Consider the following 27,947-nt stretch of genomic DNA (forward strand, 5'->3'; position numbering starts at 1 on the left):
ATTTTTAAGGAGATTCTCACTGACATTTTGTGAGGTAAGGGATTTCACATTCCAGTTTTTACAAGTGCTACACTTCTGATTGTCATGATTATCAACAGCATGACAGATTTAGGGCCTGATCTTGGAGCCTTTACAGAAGGAGCTAAGTTTATTGTAAATATCTTGGTAGCCTAGAATAAAAAAAGAAAATAAAGGGTCTAGAGAGAGTCATAAGAGGTCAAGTAGTCTTATTCCATGGCCCAAAGGCAAGATCAGTTAGACATATATAATTTTTGCATATATTTCTTTCAAGGCAGTGAAGATTGCAGTATCATCATAGAAATTTATTTAAAATATTGTAATCTCTTTTAAAATAATCACTTTATCATAAGCAAAAATTCACAAATATCACTTATAAACTAATAAACTTATTGCAGTTTAAGCATATTAATTAGTGGCATACTGGACATAGCAATCAGACATTTTTTCCCCTTTTTCAACAGTCTGCTAAATATTCAAAACCCATTATTTTTTTTCAGTCCTCAGAATTCTTTTCTTCCTTCAAACAACACCTGTTTTTTCAGTTGTTTTTTGTAGGTTAAGTTTCCTAATTGCCAGGCACACTTCTTTGGACTCCCTCCAGCTGGCCCACGTTTCCTGAAGTGCACTGCTGAAGCAGATACATTAACTAAGGCTCTACCGGTCATATGTAGGGTAGAAAGTGTACTTTAGTGTCTTACAGATTGAGTTGAATTTGATTATCATTATCATACTGAAGCCAGTTGCGTAAAAACTGGTATTTATTTCTGGAAGAGCCAGAAATAAATAAGGCAGGGGATTTTTCCAGAATAATAAGGCAAATAACATTATTGAGAATTTAGCTCACTGAGCTGAACAGTGCTACCTTATTGAGTAGCTGCTGTTGGAGAGTGATTTCAGCATGCTAAAATTTCTTGCTAACAGGTCTTGTGTCCCTTATTTTTTAATCAAACCTTTGAGATTAAATTTTTGACAAATACATTAAATTAATAATGAAAATTACTGGCTTTGATAGCAGCCAGCATTCTAGCAGTGTGGGATCAATACCTCAGAAAGAAGATTTGTCAATTAAATTTTTAAGTATTTATTTTTGTCCGCAGTCTCTAATCAAGTTGAGGTAACTTAGAATGAGGTTAAAATGTCCTCCTGCAAATTGAAAAAGAGCATTTTTTATACAAACATATCCTTACACCATGAAAGCACTCCATATTTATTCTGCTATCTTGTTATCAATGCAGTTTTCTCTTTTCAATGTTTAATTGCAACAGCTATTGCAAACATCTGGGAGCTTTGAAACCCCTTTACTGTTTAAGCAGCAATAGAAATTTGTTTTTTTTTTCCCAAGCATCTCACAATTTATAAGAGGGAACTTGGGACCTGAATTTTGTAATAGTTGGTTATTTTTATGGTAGTACTTTACCTATTCACCAATGGCACACCTTCTAGAATTAACTCTGATATGACTGAGTGGCTAAAAAATCACCTTGCACCTTCTTGCACCTACAACATTGACTTTATCATGCTGGCAAGTATCAAATTAAAGAAGGTCTGAATATGAACTGAATGTTCATGTGTTAGTTTACACAGCATTCTTCTGTAGAAAAGACATTACCTGTGTCTGATAGCCTAATACCATCTAGAAACAGCCTCTTTTTTTTCATGTTAAATTTATAAGAGTCCAATATGCTTTACATTAGAGGATTAAGGAAAGTAATTTCAAAATAAGCATGCATTGTATCCCATAATATTCTGGCTTCTGTATTGTCTTTTATCTTTTCAGTGAAGAGTAACATACTTAGAATATGTCAAAAGAGTAAGAGATTCACTTTTTAGAAAAGACAATTTGCTAGAAGTGGTGTCAGTAGTAACAATTCAGCGTGTTAATAGGTTAATTAATATTCGATCTCTTAACTCATTAATAAATAAATTATAAATAAAAAATAAATATCTTTTATCTTCTGATGCAGTTTACATTAAGCCTCATATTCCTTTGAAAAAGCTTGGGAAGAGCTGTGCTGGTTTGTGGGGTCCTCAGTCTGCAAAAATAATGTACCTTGGCCAAAGTGTAAGTATGGGACTCCATCTGACTCTGCAAGCCCACAGCCCAAGCTTCTCTTCAGTGCCCAAGTTTTTATTTCATTATGACTTATTTCTGGAAAATCATAAAACAGAAGCACTGCATTAAAATAAAAACTGAAATAATTACCGAGAGCCAGGAAATTCTGAGTTGAGAATTCTGACACTGTGGGTAATGTGAGCAAGCAAAGGTGCAATATAAGGAGAAAAGAACCCTTGAGTAGAGAGAGATGCATATACATGTGTGTACACATATATTTTTAATTTAAAAGTTGAAGCCATTGTAGTTAGGCACAACTAAAATCATGTTTAAGGGTCAGAAATGCTGCTTTTTCCCAAATTTCATTGGAGCTACACTGATTTACAAAACAAGAGAACTGCATTATATACTCACAGGCAAATCCACCCACCCTTCTAAAACTAATCTCAAAATAAATAACTGATATCCTGAATTCATCTGATGTTTGCAGCCTAGAAGAAATTGTTTGCTGGAAAGCAGTGATCATTTGCTTTCATTTGGTTTTGTCTTTTCCCTTTCATTGCAGGGCCATGTTTTAAGAGCTGACAAGCTGTGTAACAGATTTTCTATCCTAGAGCAGAGTGGCCAAAGAATGGCTTTGTTATGGACACTTTTTATCAATTATAGTTTATTGAACAGTGTTATGTCTTGGCTTTCTCAAATCTTTTTTACTTGATTTGACATTATCATAGATGAGAACGAGCAGAATCTGTGTATATCATATACTGCAAATCCGCACTTGTACTATCACTGCATCATGTGTGATGTAATGCAAACATTGAACAAACTAATTTAAGAAGTTCCATCTAGAATGAAAAAATAAAATTTACTGTAAGAAACAAGCCCAAGCTGTGTCTATATCTTCTAAGAGTTCTTGAGAACTATGATTGCCCTTAATCATACAAATCACCTTTGCGTAACTTTGAGATCTTTAGTAAGAAGCTTTACACAACCTTTCAGAGAACAATGAATCAAACTTTGACTTTTCAAAATTGCTTCTCTGCATTCAGGCATGAATTTCATCTTCAAGCCGGATTCCTTGAAGGGCAACAATAGAGCTTTACCTTCGTTTTTTCTGATCAGACTTTCAGTAGTAGAAAATTAATTGGTTTGATTTGTCTTACATAACCATATTTATTCCCCTTATAAACCTTGTCCTTTCTAAGGCTTTCCTTTTTCTATGTAATAGTGCAGTAATATTTTAAATGGAATTACAACCAGGTCATAAGACATACAAGGCCTATTTTTCCTCTGCCTTTTTCTTCCATACCGGTTCCTGTCTGTGAAAATATCTGCAAAATGCTAAATTGCAATTGATACCGATTTAAACCACTACAGAAATGGTCAGATAGTGGAGAATGTGGCCCATAATGTTATCTTTCCATTCTCCAGAACCGGTGCACAATGCATCAAAAGGAATGTGGAATCTTTCAAATCAGAAAATGCAGAACTAGCCCCGAAACTAGTGGTCTGATTCTAAGCAGCACCACCCGAGACACTGCTGTCTCCGGTCACTGGATTTTATGGTGATTTGTTTCATGCTATTTTCAATGTCACTAGATTATATGCTCTTTGCTCTTAGGTTTGATGGTAACAATTATATTATTGGAATCAGAGAAGGGATGAAAACTGGTTAGTTAGGGAGACTTCTGAAAACTTGTAGTGCCACTTGAGAAATCCAAGTTGCTCTAAGTGAGGTGTTTGGTGGCACATGCCAAATTAATTGTTTGTCTCAGGGCAGTTTGTATAGAACAAAAATCAACTTCATATTGAAGCATTGGGATCATCATTATTTCAGTTGAACAGAAAAACAAAGTAAACTCCCTTCAGGAACTGGTTTCTGCAGACAGTGAGTTGTATCTGCATATACACAGTATAAGCATAAAAACAATGGGTTTTTCCCTTCTGTAGATCAATAGAAGACTTCAGTCTGCAAAACTCAAGCTTAAACTCTTACGCAGGTCACTGTAAGTTAACTGATAAGGTTAGAAAACTAACATTGGTCAGTTATCCTGTCCCATAAGCATGCCTGGTTCATAGCAACAGATGGACGATGCCAAGCAGATAACGGCTAGAACTGTAAAGGCGCAGATGCCACTGGTGTAGTCAATAGAAATTATGACATCTTTATGAGAGCAGGGACTGTTCAGTGCACGCTGTAACCATTAGATAAGACAGGTGATAACTCTTGCTTGTACTGTCTCTGGTTTAGAGAAAAGTATTCTATGCAAAATAAATCAGCTTCCACAAGGACTAATTATACCACTTGCCTAGCACAAGAGCCTTTGGCTTGCTATTTGGAGTATTTTCCTATGAGATATGGGCTCAAATCACCTCATAAGATGAGGAAGTTGATGTCTGGTTCACTACATGCTACAGAGATGCTGTATCCCCTAAGAGCTTGCATACAAAGGATACATCTTCCTGTGATTTTAAAAAGACTGCTACTCTCTCCTTCCTTCCCCCTTTCAATTTATGGAGGAGGGCAAGATTTACAAGATACCATCTTCCTAAGTCGTTTCCTATCAGCTTCCCACTGAACTTGTCGGCCTGCGTAGATCATATTCAGAGAAGGGATCTGAGAATGCTACTGAATCTTACGGTAACAGCTTAAGATGCTGCTTTCCCTAAAGCCTGCCTTGTCCTTCTGCCAAAGGTCTTAAGAGAGTGGTAGATGATAATGTTTGTGATCTTAGCTGTTCCATTTAACAGTTGTAATTACTTTAGGATGTTAAGACACTTAAGACAGCTAAGAGGCAGGTACATAGCTGGGAACAGGCAAAGTAAATAGAAGATCCCAAATGTTTATCAATTTATCTTTTCTTGACAAATGTTTTAACTCAACAAGTTGTTTCCTTGTAAATTTAGAAAAGATCTTTATATAGAGCAAGCCTGAGATATTATTATAGTCTTGTGGCAGCTTCCACTTCCTTCCAAGAAGGGGCAGTCCTTCATGCTTTTTAGAAAGCAAAAATGCTATGGATTTGGCCATTGTGGCTGGAGATATCCATTATGTCAAACGCAAAATGCAATAGTCATGTCACGTCCATGCTAGAGTCAGCTTGATGTAGTTCTGCCTTTTCAGTTTCTTTTCACAGAGCCTAAGTGATGTGGCCACCTGCTGAATCTCTCTTTTGATTAGCATGTAAAGAATCCTTTGTTTGGATCAGCTGGGCTCCTTTGGCTTCTCAGCACTGAAGGCTCAGCAACAGTTTCCTTGTGGCTTTTCTTAAACCTCTCCAAGGGTTTTCTGGACATAATTTGGGAAGATTTCAGTTCAGGAAAAGATGATAAAACTCAGTTCCTTTCACACTTAGCTCATTTGTACTTTCTTACTTTGTTGTATGATATTAATGAAGATGGATCTAAGCTGCCATGTCTAAATACAGTCTGAATCATGGCATAAAGAGTTGCAGCACTACTCTGCCTGTAGAGTTCAAATTTCCTTAAACTTTGGGGCTTATCTTTAATAATTGGCTAAAAGTGAGCTCATCTTTACAATCCTTTCTTGAATTGCTTGCCCTGAGAGAGCTGTGATTCTTACAAAAATTTTCAGTAAGCCATAGATAGCTTTTCTGTCATTAAGGTTCCATGTCTTTTCATGGAAGTTTTGTTTCTTAGTTCTTGTTATACAAACAATGCAGTTAAAAAGTAGAAGCAGGTGAAGACTGCAGCATGAAGGAAATTAAAAACATCTGATAGGGCACTACTTTGCGAAGAGGGTAAAAGGTTCGTCTAGGACTCTTACTTGTGTTAGAAGAATTTATTATCTTCATTAAAAGATAGGAATCATTGTAATACCATTCCAGAGGGCCTTAAGAGACCTTGGATACAGAAGTTTATTCTAGTTAAAAGAAAATGAGATTTAATCAATGGCTGTTGGAAACACACTGTCTCATCCCCACAATTTTCAAGCTTGGTTTAAAGCCGTCCTCATGGGGTGACTCCCATTCTGCCTTGTAGTTTAACTGTTGGTTTTTGACATAGCTGTTGCATGACAAGTGAACTACCTGATAATTATCAAGTCTTGCTTCTCAGAAATAGGTATAAATCAAAAGTAATCTTTCCTGTCAGTTCCCAAAAGCTGCAAGTATAAAACCAAGTAGGTGTGATTACCATGTCTTGTCCTTGGTTGATGCACCTACAGCATCAATTTCACCAGCAGCTTTCATCTCCCCCCTTTTAAAAACTTACAATAAAAGGGCTGCTCCCCTTACCACATTAGTTGTAATATATCTGCAGCTGTCATAAAGGAGGATGCCACATGATTTTACAGATCTCAAGGTCATAAATCAGCAATGACATAGGCTATGGAATTTATGTCTCAGAAATATGGTTTCTATAGCCCTCAAGCTAAATATATGTTCCTTTTGGCTGTGGAAGAAATAGGGCTTTTGATGCTTCTCCAGCCAGCTAATGGAGGACCATGCTCACCTATCCCTGTTAGAGACTTCATTCAGCAGAAAGCCATAATTAACAGGAAGACCAGCCTGTAAAGCTGACCAGTAAAATGTCTGTCAGCTTTTTTTGATGCACATTTCTACTTCATCTAGCACATTTCAAACAACCAAGCTTGCTCTGTCACAGATTTGGATCATGGGGAGACTCCTGAGTTGCTGCCAGAAGAGGTATGAACACATGCTAGTCCAGATTAGAAAGTGCTGACCAGCAGACAGAGCTATGATACATTAGATGGCACCACACTTGTGGCTACTCCTGGTCTTATTTTAGATCCACACCATAGAGTTACTTCCTATTTGTATTTTGGTCCATGTGCACTGTTAGCTCCCTGAGAAGCGTGCTTTGTGTCCCAGCATGAGAATTTGAGTCAATTTTTATTCTTATTGACCAACATTATTAATTCTAGCTCCATTTTTGTTAGACTCCAAATTTATGACTATTCATTTGTCAGTAATCAATGGCTTCTTGCTCCAGGATGTAACTCATTTGTACTCTCAATTCACCAAAGCAGCCTTTTTCAGCATGCCAGAGACATGGCTCAGTTAGTAGTTAGGCAGCTAGAGCTTTCATTCAAATCCTAGTTTTTGGCTTTAAGCTTTTTCTCATAAGCGCTCCTGATGATTTCAAAAACTACCAAACTAGTTTGTTGGCAGCTTTATTTTAGTTATATAAAAATGTTTAAGTTCCAGTTCTTACTCTGTTCTGTGTACAAACATTTCATTCTAATTCTGCCAAAATTTTGCCACTCTTGTTCTAGTTCCTGTTAATAAAATGCACAGCTTCCTGATCCAACCAACAGGATGCAGTTGGTGCTGACAGAGGCTCCTAATATCCAGTAGAGATTCATCCCCCCAAGGACAGGAAATGTTCTCCTTTGCTGATTCAAATCTGACCAGAAATAATGTGGACTAAGAAACGTTTAAGAGGAAAAGTTTAGCTAACAACATGACAGTTAAGAATGTAACAGTTGGAGTTATAAACACCAGGGGAGAAATACCAGAACTGGCTTGAAAGTCCTTGATAAATGGTAACAATAAAATCATAGTAATGAAACATAGCCTGAGAATTTAGCCTAACATGAGCAGTCTTCTTTGTATGTTTTCCTTTCCAAGGTTTTTGGGTTTGCTTTTTTTGTTTGGGTTTTGTTGTTTGGTCTGTTTTTTGTGTTTTTTGTTTTTTTTGGGTTTTTTTTTAAATGTATTCTGGTCTGTATGACATGCTATTTGTATTGGTTTGGGCATATACAAATTTCAATTTATATTATTTAACAAAGGTTTTACAAGTGGTTTTGCAATTTAATGTTGCTGATAATAACTTGTGTGTGGAGTTGCCTCGTGAGGATGACAGCTTTAAATCTGTGATTTAAGCTGCCATTTGTGTCAACTTGTCTAAATGCTATAAGAAAACCAAATCCACTAGTAAACAGTTAAAACAATAAACTGTATGTGGTTAACAGTGGTTGACTCTTGAAAATATTAATATTACAAAAACTGCCTGTGAAACTGGTAACTTCTAGACAAGAAATGAAGGACTACTAGGGCACAAGTGACTGAACCTGATGTCCCTTTACAGGTCAGATTTGAATTGCCTTGGCTCAAGGGATGTGTATAAAGACAAAACATTGTTTTTCAAACTCTGCCATTTAGTCACTCTAAATATATTTTAAATTCACAAATTAACAAATGGTACACAGTAGTTGTGCAGCTAAAAGGATGAAAGTTCTCAGCTGAGGATTTTAATGGGACATGGCATAAATATTTAAATTGAGGCATAACATAAAAAGGTGAAAACCAACCAAGGGTGCTTGATAAAGGGAGACAAAACAAAGACAGGTCAGCCCTCAGATTCTTAATTTTACAGCTCCCTTGAACAAATTGTGAAGTCACAGTATAGGAGAATGAAGTTCAATGTGTGCTTTGCACACATGTACAAAATCATGGTTTCTCTTTCCTAACCAAATTTGAATATCGTCTGCTGAAACAAGGATGGGTGAGGGATTTGCCATGTTAATAGGGACCGTCTAGCTGATTCAACATGACGAGGCAGGATGTTCTCCTTCCTCTGAGCTTGTTAATGAGCACCAGGAAGTATTGCCTTCCTTCCCAGCTCCCAGCTTGCTGCCTCTACAACATCCCCTGCCTTTACTGGCAGGGCTTCCTTGCCAGATTCCAGCACAGATATGCACACACTACTAAAAAAACAGTGGTCCAGCCATTTCTGATGGATGTAATAATCTTATATCTTTCTTCTCATCTGTTGTATATCATGCAAAAATAACTGCCATGTTTTACCTAGTGGTGAGTGTAGTTTGGTTGCGAAGGACTGATCTATAATTAACTCTGTTATGATAATTATTATAGCAACATAATAATTTGGACATACAGATTGATTACAATTTTGGAAAGCAATAGTGTTGATACCTTTGGGTTTGAAATATGCTGCATCAATTGATTTGAATATATTCACATTTGTTGGGTGTTTTTCAATTCTAGCTGTCATGTTTGCATGTTTCACCCCTGTAATAGTGGACTTTTCCTATTGATGACTCAGAGGAAATAATCTCTCCACCCAATTTTTCACGGAGTAAAACAGCAGTTCCCCAAACATTTCACTGCAGAAAATTGCTATTGTAGAGCCAGAATTTAATGCAACACCAAACACTAGCATAAATATGTGATCAAACTGAATTTCATGTAGCTTGTGACATCATTTGAATCTGTTGTGACCTCACTAGTATAGTGCCTGGTTTGGGAACCACTGCTTTACACACTCTTAAATAGCAGGTGAGCATTTCTGAGTTATATTAGCAGCCTATAGCACAAGGCAGCATAGTCAGCATGTCCTGAAGAGAAAACCAGGGTTATTTAACATTTGCGTAGTCTAAAATAATGGGAATTAATCTATCAGATACAGCATCACTGGCTTCCTCTCCCCTTCAGTCTTCTTTGCATCAAGAGCTATGACCATATACCATTCCTGTCACTTCAGCACCAAATCTAGATTTACATTGGGATGACAGAGTAGAATTTGACTGCTATTCAAGGCAAAGCTAATTTGTATTGTAAAATTACTTGTTGTTTCCTTCTTGATCTTCACTAATTTGCATAAAGTTACAGACATATAGGATGCCTTAAAGGTACATAAAGACATACACCCCTTCCCTGTAGAGATTACAATCAACAATAAGAAATAAAAACACAATACGAAGAATTACTGCCAGGAGGCAATAGATTCTTCTCATGGACCTTCCTATGGGACAGGCATGCATTTAGTAATTTTTAATCTACAATCAGTCCAGGTTAAGTACTCTCTTTCTTTTAAAGCCGTAAATAGCAACGCCTAGTGGATTAGCATAGAAACACTTTATGGAAGAAAAGCATTTTAGAAAGGATTTGAATGAAGATAGCATTGTGATTTCTTCCAAAAGACTTATCAGAAAAGAATTTACAACAGAGGAGAATAGCTCCTGCCTTTTCATCACAGATTCTTCTGAAAAACAAGTATTGAAGGGAGATAAGGAAACTTTCTTGTAGATTATTCCTATTATCAAACAGCAACTTCACTCCACCCTTCCCTTGTATTTGGCTTCTTACAGAATGCCTGGAGCTGCTGTTTTGTTCCAAGACTATCCTCAGAAAAATCCCCTGCTGTTATCAGACATGATAAAGAAAGAAAGAAAGGTATACTTCTTCCAGAGAGGAAAAATGTAATTAACTGTCATCTGTCAAAACCAGGAGAGCTACCCATTTAGCTTGACTGAAAGTTAATGTAGCTTTCCCCTGTACTGTAACTGGCTGCATGTGCTGAAACCAAGCCATGGACACATCCAGCAGTACTTTTCCTCAAGCAGAAGTTTCAGCTGAGATTTACATTGGTCTCAATTACTTAGAGAGTCTCCCTGAAGATAAATTGTTTCAACTTGTATTTAAGTGAGAGCTCTCAGTTTTGATAATTCATACTTAGATTATGCTAAAATTAAGCTGATATTGTAATTATTTCCATTGGCTTTTAATCTTCATATTAGGTCAGAATGTGGCCTCTTCCCACTAGTGTCTGAGCTTTACTATCAACTCCAAGCACAGCAACTTCTTTTCCACCCCCATCAGCACTATGCTTCCTGTACCAAAGGAAGATAGGCCCCAGAACCCGCTGAATTTACTCACTTGAATGAAAGGCCTGCAAGGTTAACCCATACATCCAGTATACATACAGAATTCAAAGTTACTGAAATTATTTCCATAATTACAAGAAAAACATAATTCCTACAGTTGTGTAGGAAAATTGAATCATGCATCACATATAGATAGCCAAAGAAAAGAGACACAAATTCAATACAAAGAACACAAAGAAATGTACTCATACAGTTCTTCTCAGCGAGTGATAGCTGCAGCAGAAGTAAGTGTATTAATAGGATAGGCAAACCCTAGAGGCTGCATGAGTCAGATCCCAGTTTAAGGACAGGCCATGGAGATGACAATCAATAGCAGCTCAGGACTATGATTTCACACCTCCTACCATTCACACATTCAGACTTGGACAGTGAAGCAGGCTTGAGGGAGAGGCTGAGGGGAGCTATAGGCTGCAGGGAAACACTACTGTCTCTTGTTCCCTACTCTGTGTGTGTCCCCTCCCCTGCAACAAGTGGCAAATGAGAGTGGCAGAGGTGGAGGAGTGCTGCTGTTCTCACCTTCCCAACAAGGAGATAATGTGCTTCAGACAGAAGCACAACAAGAACTTATCTGTATCAGGGTGCTGTTCTCACCCACCTCTCAGGAGCATGGGCAAGAATCATCCTCCCTCCTTTCCTTCTCTTTGAGATGAGGCAGCAGCTTGCTCCTTGGAATTTCCATAGAAAAGGTGGTTCAGGCCAGACAGAAGATCCTGCAGACCAGATCTGTCCAGTGGGCTGCATGTTGAACCATGCTGGTGAAGAATTTTCAAAAGTAATATGTTAGCCTGACTATATCTACTGACTGTGCTGTGAGTTTGGCCAATGCTCAGAGCTTTTGGAAACCGCGGTCTGTATCTGGACATAAAGATTCTTACTCTATCCTCAGTCTTTGTGCAAACCTTTTCTTTGCAATAGGACACTTTGCTCGTAGCAGGCCTACACGATCCTATCTCTATGATCTCAGACACTGGGCAACATTATAAAGGAAATTGTCATCACCCAGGAACTTAACACACAGCTTATGACTTTTGGAATCATCACTCCTTACAAGAAACAAACAGAGACCAGTATGAACAAGCTGAAGAAGTATATTGAACTAATAATCCTGACAACTGTAGCCAGTTTTATTTTTCCTTGATTACCTCATTTGTTGTCACAACTCTCCATTCTGGAACAGCAACCCAGTGGACAAAGCATTGGATTAGGAATTTAGTAATGAAACGGCAGCCTTAACACTAGTTGCTATGTACTGTGGCAACGTGGAGATGGTTGCACAGTGTTATGAAAGGAAGAGTTCCGTGTCACAGTGCTGAGGTGGGAAAAGTACTGTTTATGATTGTGATTGATACTGTGTTGCTACAGTGTAGTTTTAGTAAGAAAAATGCTGTAACCTAAATGTTTCTGTCAGTTGGGAACACTTGTAAGACTACAAGTGTAGAAGAAATGTCCATCACTCAAGTTTAAAAGGTGCCTTCTGAGTAAAAACAGGGTCTTGGCTGGCTGAGGCTGAGACAACCAGGACTGAAGGAGGTTGGCGTTTAGATCACGGTAGCAGCAAAACTAGATGACAAAGCAGAGCTTTAAAAAGCCTATCAGATGGAAAGGTTTGGGCCAGAAAGGAAGTGAGAGGAATAGAGGGTGCTGCTTACTACGGTGAGGAGATAGGAAACAATGATGCTATTGTGGCAGCTGAGCTCATGAAGGTCAGAGAAGATAAACTCTAATTTGGATGCTTTCAAAACACTCATGCAAAGTTGGTGATTTTTTAGTGAAAGATTAGGGCCAAGGGACATTGTGGTCAGGGAATTTGCTGTATTTGTATGGACTGTAATCTAGTTTTTCAAGTGAAAAACAGTGCCTTCAGCAACTTTATGCAAAGGATATCTGCTTTGCATTACACTTACCATATGCCTTTTGAAGAATCAGCTATAAACCTTAAGATCTGTACTTTACAGGAAGCTCTGGGAAGGGTCTTTCCAAGCTGTGGTATCTGGAGACTTCTTCACTGCTGGACATGGAACAGGCAGCAAGGCTAACTCTATATTAAAATGCTAAGCAGAATATTTCCACCTTGAATATGTGCTTTTTGACCCCCAGTTGAACAACTGTGCCCAGTCTTTAACCAGATATGAGAGACATGTCCACGGGCATGGGACCATATCTGAGTCTTGTGAAATAAATAGGGGGGAGCCCTATAGCTGGAACCATGTTAACTTTCTTTTACAGAAGTTACTTATACAAACCTGTCTCCTAGGAAACAGTCTACATTAACATTCTTTACCTAGTACTAGATGTATAGAATGTGCTTAGGCACTGCTGTTTAGATTTCCCTCCTTCAGCATTCCTACAGCTTGCCAGAATGTCTGCTTCTGCAGAAACAAGGTTAATTAAACACATCCGCCCATTAGAGCAAGGAGAGAACATTACAATCTGGCCCAGAGCTACCTTCTTCAGCTGTCAGCACGGAAAGACACTTGGAACCACAAATTAGTCCTCAGGCGAAACTAGTTTCAGCAGAAACTGCTTGTTTTATTGAACAGAGAAGTCCTTCCCCATATTTACAGTTGCAGCTTGTACTTGCCTTGCTGTACCTAGTTCCAGCAAGAAACATTCTAGTGGTATTTTTCAAGTTGCACGATCCAAGATTTTTGGATCTTTACAGTGATATGATTAACACATAATAAGGAATGTTGGAAAAAATGTACCTTGCCTGCATCGCTAACTCCACCTTTAATAATTAATATAATGTAAGGTAACTGATACCGGATTTTTTTTGTTACTTGTGGCATTCCTTACCTTTGTACCTTTCCCTGTGCTTACATAATGGAACTGAACTGGCCAACTCCCTCATTATGCATTTCTTTTCACTTTCTTTTCCGTTTCATAGCGCATTCCGTTTCATTTTCTGGTATAAGCACCATATTATCACAAATGCTTTCTCAATTCTGTGAATCAAATTTACATCATAATATATTCATTACATTAACTCCTCAGAGCAGCACTATGGCTGTACCTCAGTTTCCCTCTCGCTGTTGTGCAGGGAGCGAAGGCAGACAGCATATACCTTTCACAAACATGTACTGTTACCATGCCTATAATCCCCACTGCCTGAAGAACTGACATTCCTAAAATGTTTTCTTTCTGTGCTGAATCAACAGAACAAGACTGCAATAGAGCCATTAAAGAGCAGTGACTAATAATTCAATTGCTAAGGTAGGCAGGACACACTGAGGTTTTCACTGAAAGTAGGATCATAAATTAAGTTAATTATGTAAAATAGCACAATGTCTACTTAATCATAAAGGCGGATTGTTTTCTATTCTCTTTAGTAATAGATGAAGCAAGTGTAACTCTCTCGACATCCAAAATCCAAGGCTTATATTTTGTCAGAGCTCTTCTCAAATGAGATACTGTATTATGCATCCTCCATTCTCGTTCAGATTATCCACAAGTAATTTCTAATTTTTTCAAGCTGACTCATTCTTCATAGCTATTAGCTGAACTGTTGCTGAAAAGGATTCTCTGCCCATGAACTTATGTGCATGTATTTTTTTTCTACTGTTTTGGTTAGTTTTGATCAGACACACAGACCACAAAGTCTTCTTTCTATTCCCAGTCTGGAAAAGAACACGTAGGCACATTATATTTTCTAATTCTGTTTTTCACAAATGTTATCTAATGTTTGATTAAAATTTTCAGCTTCTCAAACATTATTACCATTCCATTTGATGGGTTAATAATAGGAACTATTATTAGAATAAAAGGAGACATGAGTGAAGAGCTGCAGAAATATTTTCAATTATCTGCATTGCTTTCTTGGGTTTGGTTTCAAACTCTATGAGAGTCGTAGAAGTGTCTTCTTTGTCCAATTTATACTGGACAACTCCTGCCTGGTTTTCAAAAACCCCTTTTAAAGGCAACACCTCTAGCCCTGATAGATGGGTGCAGACACAGTGCTGTATTGCAAACTGCTCATCACTTGGCATCAAGCCATTTTCTGAAGTCTGTGAAAAAAACACCTTAGTCTCTAACAAAAACTGAAAGTGAAGTTGGAGCAGCACTCTGACCAATATTGGGCAGTTGATCACTGATGACAGAGCCCTAGTGGCAAAATGCAAAATATGTTCAGAGTTAACATTTTAAAGAGAAGATAAACTGAAAAGGAAAGCAACATGGTAAATTGGAAGTATTGACCCCAGAGAAGAAACAGAATGGCCTTTGTGGAGCAACACTCCTTGGTTTGTTATCTGGATCCTTCCGTCTAGCCTCCAATTCAGTAGGTAAGATGTGACGCCCTTCTTTACAAGTACAACATGTTAAATTACATTAGAGTTATTTCCATAAATATACCATGTCAATGCTTAGTGACTGATTTTACCACCTAGGAGCTTTATTTGCATTCATCAGTGAAACAGTTGAATTTTTAAGGTATTTTGTTGTTAAATAGCAATTAAGTTGGAAGGCTGCTTGCACAGCAATGCCTTATTCATTACATATGGCAAAAGTCTTTATAAAATCTTGGAGCTGACCACAGCCTTGTGCTGCTGTCTCACACTCTCCACAAATATTATATGATACAAAGCATTGTATAAGACTGTGTAACAGACAGCTGTGTCTATACCCAGGTTGAACAGGGAGCAAGCCATGGTAATATTTCTTCATTCCCTCTCCTGAACCTCTTCTAGTCTTACGCCTAAGTACATATTTTCTGGGCCATTTATTCTTTCCTATACTGAAGAACACTATCGAACAGTTAAGATAGTGAGGTCTGGAAAAATTTATGTATGTCCTATCAGCATAAACAAGTATGTGGACTATACTCAGAAAAGCTATAAACCTGCTGGAGCATACTATCAGCCTGAGCACATGTACTATTCATTTGACCATGTTTTCAAGGATTGCACCTCTTTATATACCAGTTTATTCAGAGATGACACAGCATATAGTTCAGAACTGCACTTCCAAGCCGATATTTCTTAAGATGCAATTGCTCTTTTGTGCTTCAGGCTACATTTTCATTTAGTCATGACAGCATAACCAGCAGTCTATCTTTTGCTTTCTGTGGGGCAATAACTTTACTGTGCACCATTAATTAAAGCTATGGGTATTATTAAGTGGAATGGCTGTTCAGAGTATGAAAAAGGGCACTGCTACTTTGACAGCAAAGAGATTGCTGTGAGTTTTAAGTGCGTTCCTTGGGTTTTTTTTGTGGAGAGCTGCTTAAGTGTATTTTTGAGGTTCAGGATTCCTGTAAACCAAACATATTCAGCTGATATGTGAAGCAATATCTGAACAAGAAAGACTAAAAAAAATCCTAAGCAAGGAAAAGTTTTGCAAGTATTTTAGCTGCTTAGCTGATTAAAACATAATACTCCAACATGAAATTGAGAACAATTATTTTAATCATTTAAGGAGTTCCTTCAACTTTAGAGTTAAGTCTGGTTTGATGATTCAAATACAGGGCAAGGAACTAGAAGACATAAACTCTATTTTCAGCATTAGCACTGACTCACTGTGTGATATTAAGCAAGTCTTAATTTAACTGTCTCACTCTGTCTCACCTGTAAAATGAGGGAACCTACCTCACAAGTTGTTTGTGAGATTAATTAATTAAACATTTGCTGCACACCTAACATTTCTTGCATATAAGGTGGTGGAAAATTTATTATTAAACACATATATAAACAGGATACAAGAGCAGAGCTGGGTGGTTTCTATAAAGGAAACTCACATCTCTTTGATCTTTGAATTTTTTCAGCATGACAACAAAATAATTAACTACAGGAAAAACTGTGGGTGAAGCCCTTGAAATGAGTTTATAAATTGACAAAAAGCATAGCCACAAACTAGGCAGATCAGACTATAACTAAGAATAAAAATACATCGCCAGTCTTCAGCAGAGCACACAATAAAAACACTCAGGTGAGTTTTTCTCTCCTATGATGTGTAATCAAATTTACTTCTAATGAAAGAGAAAGGCAACAGATTTAAATGTGGACAAAGGAAATAATAATGTTTCTTTAAAAGCCCACAGTTTTTACTGAACTCATTGCCACATGACATCACTGGAACCAAGATCTTGATGAATTCAGGAAACAAACATTTATATGGAAATGTGAATCCTCACTGTGATATTCTATGAATTGAAAGAGTGAAAAAAATCCTCATGTTTCACAGTACAAGTCAACTAATAGCTGACGGGCATTAAAAAAATTCTCCTGTGACGCCTGTTCGACCGCTGATCACTCTGGACTTACCTGCAACTGTGTCAGAAGCACCTAGTACAGGTCACTGTCAGAGGCAGAACCCTGGAGTAGGTCAACTAATGGTCGCCTCTAATGAAGCAATCTTGATGTTACTGAGGCTAGACCGAGCAGCACATGAGCACATCTTTAGCATCCTTCTACTCTTATCATAACTATGTTGTAGGAAATGGCAGGTTTGTTCTGTCCTAAAATAAACAACTGCATCAGCAACAGAAGAGGATCCAGCAACTTATAACTGAAGAGGAGTTTTCACCTCACAATGTATTTTAGCAAATAACAAAAAGCAATGTTTTTTACTAATGTTGTGCTGTGACCCTATGGATGAACGGATCAAAACCACAGTGAGCAAAGGAAACATGGATAAAGTAGTGTGATCGAGAAATACTCAAAGGTTCTGTGTTTCCTGTACAGTTGCTTGCCTCACCAAAGATGGTTTGGGGAAAGGACACAACTTATTTGCACATTTCTGAAGTCAGTTGCTGTTATCTTAAATATTCACAAAACTATCATTACTGCTTTCTGTTGGTTCTATTCAAAACAGAGAGAGGCCTTTGTGTGTATCATGGTCATAAGTATTTTACAACTTTGAAATGAAGTTGGTATTTGGTACTCTACCAGAGCAACATGCACAGGAAAATTCAGATGCTCTATCCATTTAAAAGCAACTTTCTAGGTTAATAAATAACTTCTACAATATAATTTGACAGATATAAATGCAAGATGATTATTTACTTCCATTGTAATATTTTTATACTTCAAATTCTGGATCATACTAAGTTGTTCATACACTATAAATATATTATTGATACAGTCAACAAGTTTCTACTAAATTAGCATTGCAGAGCCATCTAGACAAAACGTTAGGCCCTCCACCAAGAATGGCAGAGCCTTTAGCTCTGTGTTTCAGAGAAGTGCAGAAGTAACACCACCACCACCATGGGTTATGTAGTCACACTGAAAAGAATCAGTGACTCACTGTTAATGTTTACGTGGCCTGTATGCTTTAAGGATGAGTGAAGATTACTGCAGAAAACTAGTTCTTTTATTCTCCTTTTATTTTGTTTATTACTAGCTAGTACTATTGCTTTCATTAAATCAAGCAAGATTAAGAATAAACAAGAGGTGCTTGTCATCCAGCATTAATACAATGCCGTGTGCTTGGGCACAGCTGCTTGTGTATACGTTTTAGCAGTTATTTTTTCCTGTCTGTCCACAGCGAATAGGTGTGTTGCCTCACACAAGTACATGTACCTTGGCCCTTTCCTACACCTAGCCCACACCTTTAATCCAGTCTTTGCACCCCAGAGCCCCCATGTTGCCGTTACCCATCTTCTCATCCCAGCTGGGCCAGGAATCTCCTTTCTCTCTCACTTCAGTGGTGGATAATGACAGCGAGTTCTCCTTTCGCTTGTATTTGTGTCCCTAACTGCACATACATGTAAATACATAGAGAAGTGATCTTTCTCCGATGCAACTTTACAAGCTAGATAGATTGTTTGCTTTCTTAGCTGATACTCACTGTGTTTAAAGGGTTGTTCGTCCTAGAGCAGCAATTTCTTACGGAGTATGAATAAAGCAGGCAGGCGGGCGATGACAGAGGCAGCTTGGCTACAGTATTATAGACCAATTCACACAATGACTGTAGCTGGACTCCTCCTAGTGCCTCAGAAAGCTGCAAGGGAAGGGCTCAGGATATGATATCATGCACTCATTCTAAAAACATGGAAACTGTTGTAGATGACTGAAAAAGTAACAGCTTAAAAATTCCTGAATGGCCAATAGCAGAACATTACTTTTCTGCTTTACCTTCCCTACCCCTGTCGGTAAAAATTTTCAGTAAATACAAACAAACTTAGAAAACAGTATTTACATCACTACTAGGACCAGCTTAAGAGATGTATTACAGGCGAGCTGCCTCAGAGCATTGCCTAGTGTTGCCTGGCATCGTTTGTGTTTATGGCAGATCTGAAGCTTTGAGGTTGTTACCAGGTCTGTTGAGGCAAACACACCAGCCCCCAGCATAGCTGGCTCTGCAGTCACAGTTGGGTTTGTGTAAGCAACAAGGACCCATGTGTATCCACTCCCTGGCAGTTCCTTGACTTGTTTATTGCCTTTTTCAGTGAAAGTAAAATCTTCTAAAGCATCTAAGTGACTTAGGAATCCAATTAATATTTTCTAAAGAAATGTAAGCAAACAGGCTCGTAAATCTTATGGAAAGTCAATGTGATTTTGTGCAGATTTACTGGGGTAAGTTTTACTCCTTAGAACCCTTTCTAATTGTAAGCCTGCTTTAGAAATAATAATCCATTTACAGGGCTATATTATTATAAATTTATTTCCCAGGTCATCATTTATAGCCTTTAAAAAATAAATTAACAAACATTTGAAGCAAAGCAGATGTCCTAACTCAGCAGAATTGTTCTTAACCTGGATTTAGCTTTGAAGTTTGCTGTTTCTATTTCAGATCCAAAGAAGCACCTGCATGCCTGCAAGCTTGTCTGTTCTTTCCAGCTTTATCAAATAGTCTAATAAGTCACTCATTTTTCTCTCAAGTTGTCAGGATATTTTTGTTTCTGTTAAAATCCCATAAAACACAGAGGAAAATTTAGCCCAGCCATCAAGAACGCAACATTTTTATGTTGTGTTTGGAATTGCTAAATTCTCTGTTATAGCGGTCATTGTGCCTGCCTTTCAGATTTCTTTTTGTTCAAAATTTCCTGTTATTTTTTTCATGTAAGTCATCCCAGTTTTATCATTAAGGCCACCTATAAGTGATATGTTCTAGTTTACCATCATTTTCAAGCTCCTGTATTGTCTTTTGGTTTAATGGCTTGGATTTCAGAGAACTTCATCATATTAAAGCAGTTTAGTGATCGGACCTTTCATGTTTCAGTGTTTGTCAGTACCCTTCTACTGAGCTGTACAACAGGGTGTTGGTCTGCAGCTCTATTGTTTAAAACGAAATATTTTGCTGCCAGATTTCTTGTTCTATTTGTGCCCTTTGTTACTGGACTTTCAATTTCAGGAACTTGTTCTATTTAAGAGGACAGTGGAAGAACAATACTTTATAATATAATATTTATTAAACAGATGCTGGTATTATCAATGCTTGTTTATCCAGCAGTGATGTGCCTCCCAAATAAACCAGCAATAGTAGTAAAATAAACTAGAACACAGAACAACTTTCTTCGTAAAGATTCTAAGGATTTTTTAACTACTTGTACTTCTGAATCAAGGATCTTTAGTTCTGTGTAGTAAAGTGTAGTCACATCTCAAACTGGGCAAACATAAATTGTGTGTGAGGTTGAGGAGTGTGAATTAAGATCACTAATACATCCTCTTTTGCAGAATTTGAGAAGCCCTCAAAAACTGGGATACAGTTTACATTTATGTTTCTGTTTGTCTGCTTTTGTCTTGATTTTTAGTAGTACTATAAAACCTATATAGGTGATCACCTACATGTGAGAAGATTTCCTACAACAGCGTAGATTTGTCACAGCTCCAGGTTTGAATTGGACATTTCGTGTATTCACACACTGGAATGCAAACCATACTCCTAAATGTTCAGAGGATGAGGGAGCTGGAACGGCAGCTTGCAGGGAGCAGGAGTGCCTCTGATCTGTTCTTACTCTTCTCCAGCCCCCCGACAAGGCTACTCTACAGCACACATCTGGCTGCAGCACTTGGGTCATTGCTCAACCCAAGCTCTGAGGAGAAGGGAGGGGTATTGTCTGCATTATGCTCCTAATCTGAATCTGCAGGAAATAAAACAGATAGTACCTTGGAATACTGCAGCTGAGGATATTCTGAGGACAACACACACAACCAGGCCTTGAGTCCAGACAGATGAAGCAAGCCTAGACTAACCACAGTCATGTTGGTATTGATTCTCTTCTTGGTTCTCTACAGATTTTAACATCCATCTAACTTCATCCTGAATTACTTCAGTGCAAGCAAGATGAAAAGCAGACTATTTGTGCACAGCTCTGGTTTGTTTTGTTGTGTTCTTTTTTCTTCTTGCCAGAAAGCCATCTTTCCTTTAGATTCTTGTGTGTTCTTCCTATTTTCTTTCAAGATTTAGTTAGAATTGTGGAATAATGAAATAATTTTGATCAGAAGGAATCACTGGAGATCATCTCATCTTTCACCTACTCAAAACAGGGCTATCTTCAAAGTCAGGTCAGGTTGCTTAGCGCCTTGCCTGGTCCAGGTGTGAATATCTCCAATGGTGGACATTCCAGTCTCACTAGGCATCCTGTTTAAGGGTTTGACCACCCTCACTGTGAAGTCCATATGAAGTGTAACTCACATTTCTCTGTGCATATATAAGGTTGGGATGTTTCCCCACGTTAACATACAGCATCTGGTAGTAAACCTGGATGAGGAAGTAGTTTGGAACTTCAGAAAGGGATGGAAGGGAACTATAATATGGGGAAATGAGGAAAATACAAGATTTCAGTTTTATAGAAGGCAGTAGGAGAGACAGCGATGAGCAGGAGTAAAAGGGATCATAGCAGGGAGAGAGAAAAGAAAGGCAAGGTTGTGTGTGGGAGGATAACTTTGATGATGAAAAGGCAGCAGGACCATAACTAAAATGGTCACCACCTCCAGATTTGGGTACCTCTTACATCCACAAAAAAACCTTCAACAGTGTGCCATAACTAAAAATATCTTGCCAGTAATGGCATGAAGTTGATTACAGGAGCTTGCAGATCGTTTTGCTCTCTTAAGTTCCCTGTGCAATTTCAGTTGGATAGTGCACTTCACATTTAAGACAGTGCAGATATTTTGGTCTCTTACTGTTCTGTTCCAGGGAAAGTTGCCTTTCTGTAGAAAGAGGTACAGGTCCTGCAGCATAAAAACATAGACAACACATGATATTTATACTGGAGTTTGTTTATAGATAATACCAGTTTTGATCACAGTTAATTCTCTCAGGGATCTCTGTACTAAAAGGTGCTTTATAAATATATGTAAAGATTTTTTTTCATGACAATACTGAGGAGTTGGAGTAATGATGGGAAATTTTAGTAGTGAGTACTATGAGGTATAAATAATTTTCTAACACTAGTAAAAAGGAAAAACAGAAATTGAAGAAGAATCCTTTTCCTTTGCTGATTATTTAATTGCTCAGGAAAATTCAGTGCAACTGTTAAAATTGCTCTCAGGTGTCCAAGAGTAATGCTAGCAGCAATTGCATTTTGCCGTAGCAGAAAACAAAGAGGAATATGGATTTGTGAAAAGAGGGAAAAAGATCTTTTGGAAGGGTGAGATGAGTTTGTTTCCTAAGTACTAAAGTCTATGTGATTTAGAGCAGGCAATCACATTTAGTGATGTAAGCATGTTCACTGATGAGTCCTCACAATGTCACTGTGAAGTAGGGAAGGATTATGCCTTGTTTTGACAGATGGGGACAGAAAAGGTTAAGTTCTTACCAGGATCCTTGCCAGCTTCTTTCAAAGTAATTTCCAAGGAATATCTTTCCCTGCAGAAAGCTTGAAGTTACAGACATCGCTCCAAGTTTCCCTCTGTTACCATGGGAGAACAGAAATGGTCATAGGTGTTAAAGCTACTGGCCTGGCCTTTTTTGGAGCTCTGACTGGATTATAATCTGAACAGAGAACAAGCAGAAACAACCTTCTCTATATAATGACTCACCTTGCCAGAGGAAGATTAGTCAATGGAAATTTGTGTCTGCCCGTACTAGTTAATAAATATGTACCCATCCCTGCATAAGGCCAGGGGCAAAGCACTAGGGCAGCCCGAGTGGAAGCCTGAGTTGTATAGTCATAGCTTTTTTGCTGTTGGCACTCCAACACCAACAGAAGTAAGAGCAGAGGAGTCCTAGGCTGATTTCCAGCATCGTAACAGACCTTACGGTTGAAGGATGTCAGGTGCTGAGTCTCAGCTCTCCCATTTACCCTTTCTGCTAATGATCTGTGCAAAGCATACTTCAGCCTTTCCCAAACATATGCTCTCTTCACCTAATCTTGGGTCAGTAGAGGATTGATAACTTTTCCTAGATCTTTTCACAAGGGAAATTATTCAGTCTAAAGCTCATGTAACTTTAGATTAATTTTGTACGGCCCTATTAATCAGTAAAGTGGTAATGTGGTAACCAGAGCCTCGCAGTGGCAAATGTAAGTAGAGATTTAAGAAGTCATTACTTCTCAGTCAATAAATACTGGTTAAAAAGCCAACCAGCTTCTTTTTCTTCATTTGGGTTGTTGACAATACTTGCATCAGGGTACTTCATATGGTCAGGTGTACCCTGGCTTTGCCATTCTTTCCCATGAAATAGAACGGCTTGATTATTTTCCAGATAAAACAAATTCGGTTAATTTTTCCCTAACACTAGTAAATGCAGTCTGAATGTGGTTAGCAATAGGGTTTTGGTATACTTGTGTTCACATACTAAATATAGCCTTCACAAGAAGTCCAAACAGAAAAATCCTCTGGAAACTCTCTTCACTGCAACTTCTCTCTACAATGAACTACTGTTGAAACAAATCTGGAGATAAATGGGACCTCAACAATATAACTTTGTGCCTGCTTGTGCACCTAAAACTTTGGGAGTTTAAAACCTGCAAACTCTAACACATAAATAAAGGCTGCTAATACCTCTCTCTAAAGAAACAGTTTTTTATGATCTGAGGGCTAGCATGTACTCATTGTGTTCACTACTCATTAATCGTAGGACCTTAATAAAGTTTCTGCTTCCAGTGTACCTTGATGAAGCAATAAACTCTGTAAATTCAATTCCCCACAACATCAGCCTGAAACCACTGGATGCAAGCCCCTAATGCAGTCTGAGCAGTGTTTAAATAACTGTCCCTATATCATTTTAATGGCACATACATAGGCTGAGAATCCCTCTCTGAACCCTGGCATAGGATATGGAGCTGAACCTGGTGTGTCAGAATGAGAGAACCCTTCGCTTTTCTATTCATGGTTTTCTTAGTTTCACCAAGGCCTACAAGCTTCTAGTTTGGACTGTTCAGAGGGAAAAGGGAAGAAAAAATACAATTGTTTAGCAAAGGATTCTCTTTATCATCACTTCTTATTCTTAAAAAAACCTCCTGAGTTACATATCTTTGCAAAATAACAAGTGATTCGTCTTTTCTCAGTCTGATCTCACTCCTGTGGCTTCCAGGTTGTATCAGCATCTCAGGTGAGACAAAATACCTCCTGTTGCTCTCTGCAGATTATTTGATTTAATATTTGGCAATGATTTAATCTCATTTGCAAATAAGCTTCCCTTTTTATATGTAGGCTGCCTCATTTAGTCATATGCTCCAGCCAAAATACTCCAGCTCTGTCTGCATAAATTGAACTAGTTGTTTTGTGGGGTTAGGATAGGAATGAGAGACATCCAGAGGTGGCAGCCCTTGACTGCCTGATGTTGGTCTCAATTTTCATTATTCCAGGAGAGGTCAAGCACTGTCCCTGGTCTGAGCAGCATAATAGACTAACATAGTCTATCTTGACTTTCTGTATGGACTAGAAAAAGACAGAATAGCAAACCTAATACAAACACAGGCTCAAAATACAAAACCGGTTTATAATTCAATGCAGATAGTTTTACTTCTCCAATGTGCATCTCATCTTTCGTAATAAAAGCTATTGGGATGCCACGTAGTTATTGGTTAGGATAAGAACAAAGGAGAGAGAGGAAAGTATGACTCAGAGTGGGTTACTTGTTAAAAGAAAGTCATTATTTATTAAAATAGGAAACACATTACAGAGAAAGTTCTCCATTTAACTGCTTTTCACAGTTGTTATTAGTCATTGTAAGTTATCAGGTATCACCTAGTCTAATTAATCATATCCTGAATTACAATGCATAAAATAAATGTGTTCATTTGGGGGAAGAAAAAATGTATAGGCAGTGTTCTGTGATTTGTCCCGTTTCTTATCCACCTATCCTGTACCCCAGCTTCTCCTAATGAAAGAGGATGTTATGTCTTCCTGAAAATAGGTATCAAATACATTTTAACCTGTGTAAGTTTCAAAGTCAGCTCGCCTTTTCACAAGAAGACAGAAACACACAAATAAAATTCATCAATCAAAAATAATATTCATTATATATGAAAAATGAATATTCAGTGAAATTAATCAAAATTCACACAGATTATTCGGCTCTTAGATAAAGTAATTTCTTATATTCAAATTGCACTTCAACCACTGAGAAAATCTGCAATTTAGTCTAATTTTCACTTTGCACAACAATGTACCGTTTTGAAAGCAACATCTTCATTTGCTATATTATACTGAGCCACTAGATGTCCCTCGTTCCTACATAAAGCTCCAGATAAGGGAAAATCCATGATTGCATCAGAGGGACTAAGCTGGAACTCAAGCAGTGTAGAAGCATGTTTGTGCTCACAGCATGCAGGGTTTTTCTCTAATAAATGCGGGTCCTTTGAATCACACCACTGAGTGTGATTCTATAAATCATGGCAATTCCAAATACTGATGTGCCAAACACAACAAATGTAACTGTGTTTGGACAAAGTGTACATATGGCAAATACAGAAATCAGGTGAGGCTGAAGACAGCAGATATAGATGACATTAAGCAAAACAGGCTACAAACCTGTGGATCACAAAGTAAACTGGGTCATTCCATTCCCAACTATTAATTGACAACAGCATTTTCCATATACATATGTTGTTAAACCGACTTTTTTTTGCTATTCAGGAATGGTTTGGATTGGAAGGGACCTTAAAGATCATCTAGTTCCATCTCCCCTGCCATGGGCAGGGACACCTTACACTAGATCAGGTTGTAAAACCTTCCACTAGATCAGATGAAGTAAAATGGTGCAGCCTTCCTTGGCAGTCAGACTAGACCTTATTTATTTAAAGCACGCATTTGACTCTAGTGTAGTTGGGGTATGGGTGGACCACATCACTACGTGGATTTAGATAATTACAGACTTACTGGGGAACGGTCACTTCAGTATCAGACTGTGAATGTTGGGCACTGTAAACCAGACGCGATACCAATAAAGACTTTTGACTTATACTGGTGACTGTGAAAGAGAAGGCAATCACTGCTCTGAAGAAAACAAAATGTTTCACCAAGTAAATAGTGTCAGGAAGCTGCTTGCAACCGCCTACGAGCTGTACAACTCCCTTTTACCTTCCTGTACCCTATCTGCCTTTAGCAAGTTTCCTCTGTGCACACAGACCTGACCCCCATCAGTTAATTTATACCATCAGCACTTTGCAAGACCCTGCCACACAAAGTGCTGCATCTCTAATTCTGTTTTGGAAACTCTTCCTCAGATTAGGACTCAATTCCTTGGTATTTTAAGTCTATGGACTGGGAAGGGAAAGGTCACAGCTAAGGAAAAAAAAATGGAGAAACCCTTCCTCCAGATTAGTTTTGCTTTTCAAGCCATGTGAGTGGTGGCAAACTACATTTGTATAAGAAACAGGACTCTGAAGGCCTTTTGGCCTTTATGCATCACCAAAAGGTTCACGTCTGAAGGTCACAGCATTTCTTTTCCCAGTTGTCCTGAAAAACAAGGGTGCTGCCATTTTTCAATAAGGATACATACAGAGGGTTCTGCCACCTCACTGTTACTAGTCTCCTAATTTTAATGCCACTGGCTGAATGATACAGATTTTCATTGCTAATTAAATACCAGATCATGGTGCATGTTCTCAGTGTTATTTATGCTTTTAATGCCTGATGATTTCAGGGGAAGCATAAGCATCTAGATGCCTTTATGAATCTTGATCCTGTTCTTAAAAAATGAAAGGAAAAAATTATGCAGCTCTCAAGAATGTATGTGTTTGTCCAAGACATTATCCAAGCTGGGAATGTAAGAATTAAAACCTACACAATATTTTATGGTTTTCTCTACTTGAGGCCTTTGAACTCTTCTTCTGGTTCTCCCTCCCATCTGACCTCAGATTAACTCCACTGGAGTGAGCAATTGTTGAAGAGATGGTGTATACACTGCATCAACCACTTCTGGCCCTTCAATTACTGCATTGGCTAGAGCTGCTGAGGTGATAGTTAATGACAATCTTGCAATTCATATACTGTGTACCAGCGATCAGCTTCCACTAGGCCATCTTACCAGTGATACCAGTGATCCCTGACAGGGTCAAATCCAGATCCCAGTGACCACAATGTGAGATTTTCATTGTTTTCAGTGGGATTTGTATCAGATTGTTATTTCCACTGGTGCAAGATAAAGCATTTGGGGGCTAATAAACCTTACAGTTCCAGATAATCCCTTTCTAATGCTTAAAGCTCTGCTCTCACCAGTTATCTTAGTCTGAAGCTAAATGTTACTATTTTTTTCACAGGGTAATTACATTACACAGAATCTCCTTTCTCCTCCTGCTTACTCTCATTGTTGGCCATCTTTTTAATAGGAAACTGAGAACTAAGAAATGGAGAGAACAGAATGACCTGTTTCACTACACGGCACAGCTGATAGGAGAACAGCCACCTCAGCTCAGGGTTCCAGGAACAGAAAGCCAGATGTTCCTTGGCTACATTTAACAGATGTTATTCCAGTATGAAACAACATTTTAAAACGCAGATCCCAAGAGCTTATGTATTTCCAAAGTATTCAAAGAATGGGAAAGCAGAAATTTCTTGCAAGTTTCAAGTATGCCTTTTTCTTTTTTTCCCTTTTATTTTTCCAAATGAATTTTCCCAGTTTAGCATTCCTGTGGCTGATACATACACTAGAAGATGCATTGGTGCCTCCATGCCTTAGATAATTAGATTGGGTAGATTAGCACTGCCACAAATTTAGCACGTGACCTTGGGCAAATCACTTGGTTTCCCTGGATCTCAGTTCTCAACTACCAGTATCTACAACAGCTAGCACAAAGAAACTAGAAATAAGAGCAAAGCCCCGGGGTATTACCATAAAATAGATTTTTAAAATTAGGTTAACTACCAGCTA

At 38.1% G+C, this 27,947-nt stretch overlaps 1 protein-coding gene across 1 annotated transcript in view; it reads right to left on the reverse strand.

The window, feature by feature from the left end:
• Positions 1–18,553, reverse strand: part of RALB (RAS like proto-oncogene B) — a 53,401-nt gene extending 34,848 nt beyond the window's left edge. Inside the window, exon 1 of the mRNA XM_074910566.1 lies at positions 18,531–18,553. The gene's annotated coding sequence lies outside the window, so the exon portion shown is untranslated. The remainder of the gene's footprint in view (positions 1–18,530) is intronic.
• Between the last annotated feature and the right edge of the window lie 9,394 nt (positions 18,554–27,947).

Source organism: Athene noctua, chromosome 7, assembly GCF_965140245.1.
Source record: "Athene noctua chromosome 7, bAthNoc1.hap1.1, whole genome shotgun sequence".
Lineage (NCBI taxonomy): Eukaryota > Metazoa > Chordata > Aves > Strigiformes > Strigidae > Athene > Athene noctua.